General features: G+C 36.5%; 1 protein-coding gene across 4 annotated transcripts in view; it reads right to left on the bottom strand.

The window, feature by feature from the left end:
- Positions 1-9,032, bottom strand: part of LOC107661489 (whirlin-like) — a 114,262-nt gene that overhangs the window by 91,498 nt on the left and 13,732 nt on the right. The window lies entirely within an intron of this gene.

The following is a 9,032-nucleotide window of genomic DNA, read 5'->3' as shown; positions in this document are numbered from 1 at the left end:
TGTATCCCCCAATTGTAAGTCGCTTTGGATAAAAGCGTCTGCTAAATGACTAAATGTAAATGTAAATGTAAATTCAGCCTGTGAAATCAAGTTCACTTTCTGCATTTTGGTTTGACCTCTTGTTAAAGGGATAGTTCACGCAAAAATGAGAATTCTCTTTCTTCTGCTGAAAATAAAAAAAGATATTTTAAAGAATGGTCAAGTCAAGTCAAGTCACCTTTATTTATATAGCGCTTTTAACAATACAGATTGTGTCAAAGCAACTGAACAGCATTAATTAGGAAAATAGTGTGTCAATAATGCAAAATGACAATAGTAAACACTAATTTTTCAGTTAAAGACAGTTCATCATTGAATTCAGTGATGTCAACATCCAGCTCAGTTTAAATAGTATCTTTGCAATCAAGTCAACGGTATCGCTGGAAATGAAGTGTCCCCAACTAAGCAAGCCAGAGGCGACAGCGGCAAGGAACCAAAACTCCATCGGTGACAGAATGGAGAAAAAACCTTGGGAGAAACCAGGCTCTACCTAATCATAGTATTTTTTCTTATACTATGAAAGTCAATGGGACCAGCAACTGTGGTTTCTTCTAAATATCTTCTTTTGTGTTCATTTCAATAGAAGAAAGAAACTCATAGAGGTTTGGAACAACTTGAAGGTGAGTAAATGATGACAGAACTTTCATTTTTGGGTGAACTACTGGGTGAACATCCCAAATTTTGACTTTCTTTCTTCTGTAGAACATAAAAGATATTTTGAAACATTGTATTGACTAAAACAGTTCTTCAAAATATCATCTTTGGTGTTCAGTAGAAGAAAGTAAAGCTTCTGCAGATTGCATATTTCTTGCGTCACATAATTACTGCTAGTTGTTAGAAAAAGTGCTGGAAAAGCTACACTGTTTTGCTGCTGTCGCACTACTGAAAAATGTAGTTAAGTTAGCAGTATCGCAGCTTTTAATTAGTTACTCCCCTGTACGTGGATAACTTAATTGAAGTTAATGAGCATTGTTAGGGAGTGTGTGTGCAGGGTTAAGCTGATTACCGCATAGGATATTGTTCTTCCTGTGCATGTCGTGTGCTTCCTGCTGTCCAGAGCAGCACTTCTGGGCTTTAAGATGAAATGCAGCAAATCATTAGTTCTACTTAAAAGCCAACACACCTAAGAGAACGAGTGGGAGCAAAAGAGCGAGGTTGTAGGAAAAAAAAAACAGAGAGGAGGATAATTGAACAGCCTGATCCCTAGGTTATACCTAATCCTGTTTAATTAACTAAAAATCCTCCAGCGTTTCATCAAAGCCAGCCAGAAAAGAAGGAGGAATGACAAATCGTGTGGTATGTCGTTTTAAAAGCTCCGTCTACCCCTCTCCTTTCCTCTGTGTTCTCCTTTGGTTTGGAGAGTGCACCTGCTGTGAGTATTTCAATTGTAGCTCAGAGCTCTTCACGCAGGCAGCCTTGTGGCTCAAAGTGCCTCTTAACCCCTCCGCTGTACCTTTCTTCCCAGCATGCACTACTCTGCCTGCCCATGTGACAATGAGAGCGGTATTCAGGGATCAGCAGACCTGGGCTCCGCAGCGCAGGGATTTCAATTTCAATGAGCAGCACTGAAAGTTCTTCATGGAGAAAAGATAATGTTTAGGGTCTCACCCTCTCTGCTTGTGGAAAAAAATAACTATAGACTACAGAAATAGCTTTTGACAGTTAAATCTATAACCACACACATACATATAAAAATGCAGGTTTGAAAATTGTAATGGGGACGTACAGATCAAGCAATTCATCTGTGCTATTTTTAAATGACTGGTCTAAATGCACAATGTGTTAGACCCGGGGTGTCAAGCACTAAAACAGCAATTTATATGCCTTGGTGTACCAGTGGAGAAAACACAATGCATGCTTTTCTGGAGCTAACAAAATCCTTTAAATGTTTTGCTGATTTAATAACAAAAATTGGGGGAAAACACAAGGAGTTTAGTCATTTCATCCACAAGCGGTCTTTAGATTACATATACATACTGTGTGTAATTGTGTATGTAATCAAAAAGGTTAAAATTATTAAAACAAGCTTAAACAAGTCATCAAATGAATATTATCACAATGTTAGGTTGAAAATAGAAATGACTACTTTAAATTACAAACCTATTAATATAACATTAATGAAACAATAGAGAAATTTAATTATTTATTACAACTGCTATTTTATTGCCATCATTGCCTTGAGCGATGAAAACTTCAAAGTGGAAAATGAATTGTGTTTCTATGCCATGCATATTTAAAATAAATTTCTGCCACTTTAAGATACAAGTATGACAAAATTCATCAAATCTAAATTTTAAAATATTTAAAATAAACATTTTAAAATGTGATTTATTTCTGTGATGTGAAAGCTGAATTTTGGGCATCATTACTCCAATCTTCAGTAATTCAGTCAATGTATACACATAAACACACACACTGTGTGTATAAACGGGAACTACTACTGACTAAACTACTACAGGCCGTTGACACCCCTGCAATGTATAAAGGTGGTTAACTTAACTGCTGTGCAAACATTCCCTCTCTTATGGAGTGCCACTGTTTTATTCTCAAGTTTTTTTTTCAACTAAGAGGGAGAGAGAAGGTTACACTTACTCAGCACGTCTCCTACTTCAGGCCCATGTGGGTGGGTTAATGTGGGTCAGAACCAAGGGCGAGATCTACTTTAACATCAACGGTCCTCCTGCCCAGCAGAATGTTGAATACAGCGAGAAAACAGCATGAAGTGGTCTACATGCATTTTAAGTACACAATGCATTGCACCCTTCTGTGTTTTAAATGTCTCGGAACGTTGTAAAACATGAACTGTTTAAAACTTTACTCAAAAAGCTTACAACTTGGACGCAATTATTAGTGAATGAGACTTATCATGAATGAGTATCATCTGTAACATTTGTATGCTATAATCGCATAATACACTTTCAATCATAATAGACATCAGGCTGAGACATTTAAAAAAAAAAAAGCTGTGTTCTACGCTATGTTCAATTCTGCTACGCTCCATCTAGTGGTTTTGAATGGTAGAAAAAAAACACATTTGCAAATCTCCAGCCATTCCCTCTCATTAAGTCTTCTTTCTAATCAGCAGTCCATCACACTCCCCCTTCTTTCCTGATTCATCCTCCAATGTTCTTTGTGAGAGGAGTTTGTGATCCTCCTCATATCCATCTCTCCCTCCATTCTCCTATTGTCTCATCCATCACACCCTCTTATAATGTTCCTGTTGGCCTTGAGGTTGAGAGGTAGGATAAAGGGGCCAAGAAAGCAAGAGAGACTGAGAGAAAGCGAGCAATGGCCATCCATAAAGATTCTTCTTGGGAAGCTGATATGTAAATCAATATTGATCAAAACAATAAAACAGGTTTCAAAAACACATTTTTGTTTGTTTGGGTTTTTCAATGATAATTATCTATCCATATAGAGATGATCTTACTGATGTATCGGACAAGAGATCTTAAAGAGATATTTGCAATATTTCCAACACTGAGAAAGATCCTGCATTACCTAAAACGTGTGTGGTTTATAAATGCACTAAGCACATGAAATAATAAAAGAAGACTGCTAGTATTTTGTTGTGTAATCCTTTTTTTGGATTTCCAGCAAATGAATTGCAAATATTGAGTTTTTTCTCTCTTGGAACAATTTATTTACAACTTGCAATCATGTCATTTGGGCTGAAAAAGTGTGCAAGATCCTCCTCAATTTTTCTTTTTCCTTAAGAGATATTGCCCTTAGAATTGGCACCAAATGATAACCTAAATAATGCAGGCAGAAACAATTAAATATCTGATATTGATTGACACAAAAAAGACATATATTGTGCCCTTACATTGTGTGAATATTTAATATCACTTTAGTTGTCAAGTTCATTTTGAATTAGTGATGCACCGAAATCACTTGACATTTATTTGATTAACACTTAAATAAAAACTTAGCTGTATTGAAACATTTAAATTGCAGGCAATTTTTATGTATACTTGATATAATAAATTTCTACTCCTTTTTGTAGATGAAATATAAAGTGAGAGTGAAAGTGAAGTGACGTGTGGCCAAGTATGGTGGCCCATTCTCGGAATTTGTGCTCTGCATTTAACCCATCCAAGTGCACACACACAGCAGTGAACACACACACACCGTGAACACACACCCGGAGCAGTGGGCAGCCAATGCTGAGGCGCCCGGGAAGCAGTTGGGGGTTCGGTGCCTTGCTCAAGGGTCTGACTCAGGGTGAGGGTGAGACCTTCGGGTTACAAGTCCGACAAGGCCACAACTGCCCCCAGTAAACGGTTAATGGTGGTTGTAATAAAAAATGTATGAATATTGCAGTTTTGTTCACGCAAATATCTTGGTTTATCAAAATAAGGATAGAGACAAGAAAGTTACAAGTATATTGTCAACCCAGCCACACTGCTGACATGTTTAACTGTTGTAGCTTATATATGAAACAGACAGTTATAAACATGCCATCAGAGAAATGCTAATTACTGGCATTTTCTGTTGACAAAATGTCAGTGCATCACTATTTTAAATAAATTTTTGAGAAGGCTAAGAAACGGAGCGAAATGAAGAGATCTAAAAAAGTAAGAAACAAAATGTGTCGCTGCATCTCAAAGTGTAACTCATTAGCTTCACTTACTGCTTTGCTGTCTATGTTTAAGTCTTTCCCCTTCTGTTCTCTAAAGCATCATTTATGCTGGTGGAGTTTTATTAAGAGCCATCTACCCGAGTCCTGCTACACAGCTGTTCCCACCTCTCATAGGAAACGTCCTGTCACACAGAAACACTGACACACAGCAGGATGGCCATCAGGGACAAGCTAACCATAGCCTTCACCTGACATGTAAGGGCTCTCTGTACAGTCAAAGAGTGTTTACATCATAACAGCACAGCCCTTGACATAAAGGATCAAATCAGAAGAAAAACACAGTAGTGAGAGATGTCATGTTAGAGAACACAGACACAGGCTAAGCATACATCTGCATTAAAGTTACAGCCAAAACCACTATTAGAAATAAGACCTTGTGACCTCATCAGAGGTATCATGAAATGAGCCAAAAAATGTGCAATAAATAAATAAATAGATAGTAGTTCTTTAGATAATCTATTGTTCTATTATAATATTTTAATGTTTATAACTATATATGTTTAATAACCCAAGCAAAATTGTAACTGAAGTTGACAGTCAGTCATCACCATGCATTTTAATTATATGGAAATAATCAGCTTTATGATAATAAGTCCTTTTGTGCTCACGAGAGAAAAAAAGTCATATGAGATTGACGACAAAAAAAGTAGTCATATAATGATAAAAGGGTTGGTTTTTATCTACAATAATGATCACTGATTATCATTTTTTTTGGAAGTTCAAAACTGACTTTGAGGTTTTTGCTCAAAAACATTACATTATAATATTTAAACAATTAATTAAAATCATTTAAAATTATATGTACATCTATATAATTTCATATTTAAATAAAAACATATTTTAATAGATTACAAACTGGACGTTTAACATGAAAAACTGATCAGAATGCTGCCTAAAAGCTTGGCTTGGGTGACAGACCTCTAGAGCCAAATGGCAAAGGCATGAGACCATGAGCCGGTATGATTGGCATAAGTTAATATCTGCTTCCAGAAAAAGCTGCAAGAAAGCATGGCGAAAATCCTTAATACTGCATGCATGTTCCTTGGATCTGTAAACAGCTGGGGAGGGAGGAATAATATGGAGGAAAATTGAGAGGGATAAATATGCTCTGGTGTCTTGCCAGCATTCCTCAAAGCACAATTCATCGCGAAAGTACATATAATAGAGAGACATTAGAAACAGGTGGCTAACTGCTGTGCAAACGCTTGTGGAGCGAAGCTTTGATTCTTTCAGTGTTTCAGTAAGAACGAGAAAGGAGATTTTGCTTTCTCAGCACACCATCCTGTCTGAACCTATGCGGGTGGGTTAATGTGGGTCAGAACCAAGGGCTAGATCTACATTAACACCACTGGGCCTCCTGCCCAATGTCGAACAGGGAGTTCTAGAGATGCATTTCAAGAGGACAGTGATATTAGTCAACATTTACAGCTTTCAGCATCTAATTTACTATTGCAAAGAGTAAGAGATTTAAAAAAAATTCTTAGTTAAAATGGGTAAAACAGTAGTACCGGTAATACATTAAAAAAAGATCTGCTGATTGTACATAATGTTAATGGTTCACATATGAAGTTCAGTTTACAAAAAATACTTCTGAGAGTCTAACCAGGTAAATGTACTGTAAATATTTAAAATTACAAATTGCATATAACTAAAACATACGATTTTTTGAAAGTATGAAGGCCCACCCCTAAGGTGTAAGCAGATCATACTTTTTCCAACTTTCTGCATAATTTAATTTAGTAGAAAATATATAATTATATAGAAATATATAATTTTAAAAGTAAGAAAAATTTAAATATAAAATATTCTTATTTTTTATTTGCTATATGAAATATAAAAAACTAAAATACATAATATATATATTTTTCATATTCAAATACAAAATGAGGTTGTCAAGCATCAAAACAATATAAGTTTAATAAAGCTTTACTTTTTTCCTGTACATCCCCCCCCCACCCAAGCAAAAAATAATGACTATCATACATTTTTACCATTATTTACAGAAGACACCCACTAAAACATCATTCAGTGTAATAAATTCAGTGTAATTCAGATAACAAAAAATCTTGTCATGCATATTTAGAACCAGAATCATTAGATTAAAAGACTCACAAAAGAATCACAATGCTTCCCTGCAAAAAACAATTGGAATTTTAAAACTTTTACCAATCTTCGCCACTATCATTCAAACCACTAGGTTTTACCCATTTGTCAGCAAGAAGTTTTTAATCATTTAAAAAATAATACAATTCAGTATGATTACTTTTTCTTTTATATATTGTTTAATTTTTACATATCTGTTATGCTGAATGGCGATAGAACATTATTTCACCAATATTTTGACATTTTATTTTCACAAACGTTCTTTGAAACATAAAAGAAGACAATTTACCTGCATTTGTGTGTATAAAATCTCCACACCCTAGGACATCCTAGCATCATTGCAGTGAATTTTAAACATGTAGGTAACTCTAAAAAGGTAGCAGCTGGAATAATTTCCCTTCAAGCAGCTTGAGGTTAAATGTTTTGCTCAAGGGCAAAACTGTGAAAGCTTATGGCTTACTACTTGTGGGAATCGAACCATCCACCATTTGATTACACATTCTAAGCTTCATCCACTCTGCCACACCACCCTTGGGAAAAATTAGTGTCATAAGATAGAAAAGAAACGATAGAGAAAAAAAAATCATTGTGCAAAACTACAAAACCTCTTTAACCACCACCACATGTGAAACATGTCAGATTGACTGGATCAGTCAGTCCACTGTATTATCAGGCGCGAGCAGTCTGTATCTGTCAGTAACCCACACTGCTCATGAAGAACATACGAGCATGTTGTCTACTGATCCTGAGTGGCAGAACAATTATATCACCTATCAAATCCATGCCCTCTCATCATAGCCCCCTTCAATCATAAATCTCAACAACCTGCCACCCCCATCCTCCTCTAGGCAGAAAATTCCCCAGATGCTGTTCTTTTGCCTGATGCAAGGCCTTTAAGGTCCAGCCAGCCTGTGGAGATGAGTGTTGTTGGCAGCTTCCACTGGCAGCGATCCACAGGGAAAAACTCATCAGCCTGTGTCCATGGGCTGGGATGCAGTATTTTGCGACAACGACGAGGTCTGAGCTCATCCAGGATGGGATGAAGGATATCTACCTCTGACACTGATCTGAAGGCTAGACATCATTTCCGCGAACATCACAAACTCATTTTTCCGGACATTCGCTGAAACATAAATCTCAGATTGGAATCAATTATCTGGAACCGGTGTGGACTGAAGTCCTCTGGTACAGCGGCTTCCGCCGTTCCATCATAATCCAGGGGAGTTATAATAAAACATAGCGCCCCTTCGTGACCCTGCACACATCTGTGCAGAATTAATATCTCCATATGCCTTTGACCCCTTTCCTCTTATTCATTTCCTCATATCGGAGGTGAAAACAGTCCATGTTTGTGGAATTAAATTATTTTCTTTTGAGTCCTTTTGAAGGCACATCCTCACTAAAGAGTGATTTTAATAATCTGAATGAAACATCTTAATTATCTCTCTAAATCTAAATCCTCAGTGACCAAACAATGTGTCATTCCTCTCATCTGAATATATGTGTGTGCTTTCAAATCTGCCAATTTCCTTTCAGTAAGATAACAGACCTGATCCGTCTGGGAGGACAGCTTTAAGTAGTTTTAAGCACTATTCTATAACAGAGTCCCAGAACGTCAACAGATTAAAAAGGATATATTCCTTAAATCTGACTGAACATTCAACCCATCACAGTTATAATCAAATGCATCAATACTTGACAGCAATTTCAAACAGAGGGTGGGGAAAGTATCCAAAATATATATATATATATATATATGTGTGTGTATACAATGCTGCTTGAAAGTTTGTGAACCCTTTAGAATTGCCTATTTCTGCATAAATATGACCCAAAACATACCGTATTGACCCGAATATAAGACGATGTTTTTTTTCTTGGAAATACATCTGAAAAAACGCGGTCGTCTTATATTCAGGGTCTAGACTTTGACATGTCAATAATACACCCACAACAATAGGTGGCGCCAAATACGCATAAAACGAGTGTGCCATGAAATACGTACTGTAATGCGTGTTGTAAAGATCGCGAGTAAAAACAAAAGAAAAAGAAAACCTTACAGCTGCATGAGTCGTGACGTGTCAAGTTAGCCTGATGGGACCAAACTCCCTTTGTGATTTTAAAACGTAAGACAGTACCCAGATTTGAAGACTACAGTAAGATTTAACTTCTACTGTTAATAAGATTTTGGTAGGCTACTATTAGATGGATAGCCTAAATGTCCTAATTCAGATGGGCTACCTGTTTTTTT

This window comes from Sinocyclocheilus anshuiensis, unplaced genomic scaffold, assembly GCF_001515605.1.
Source record: "Sinocyclocheilus anshuiensis isolate Anshui unplaced genomic scaffold, SAMN03320099.WGS_v1.1 scaffold457, whole genome shotgun sequence".
In the NCBI taxonomy this organism is placed as follows: Eukaryota; Metazoa; Chordata; class Actinopteri; order Cypriniformes; family Cyprinidae; genus Sinocyclocheilus; species Sinocyclocheilus anshuiensis.
This window is presented reverse-complemented; position numbering and strand designations above follow the sequence as displayed.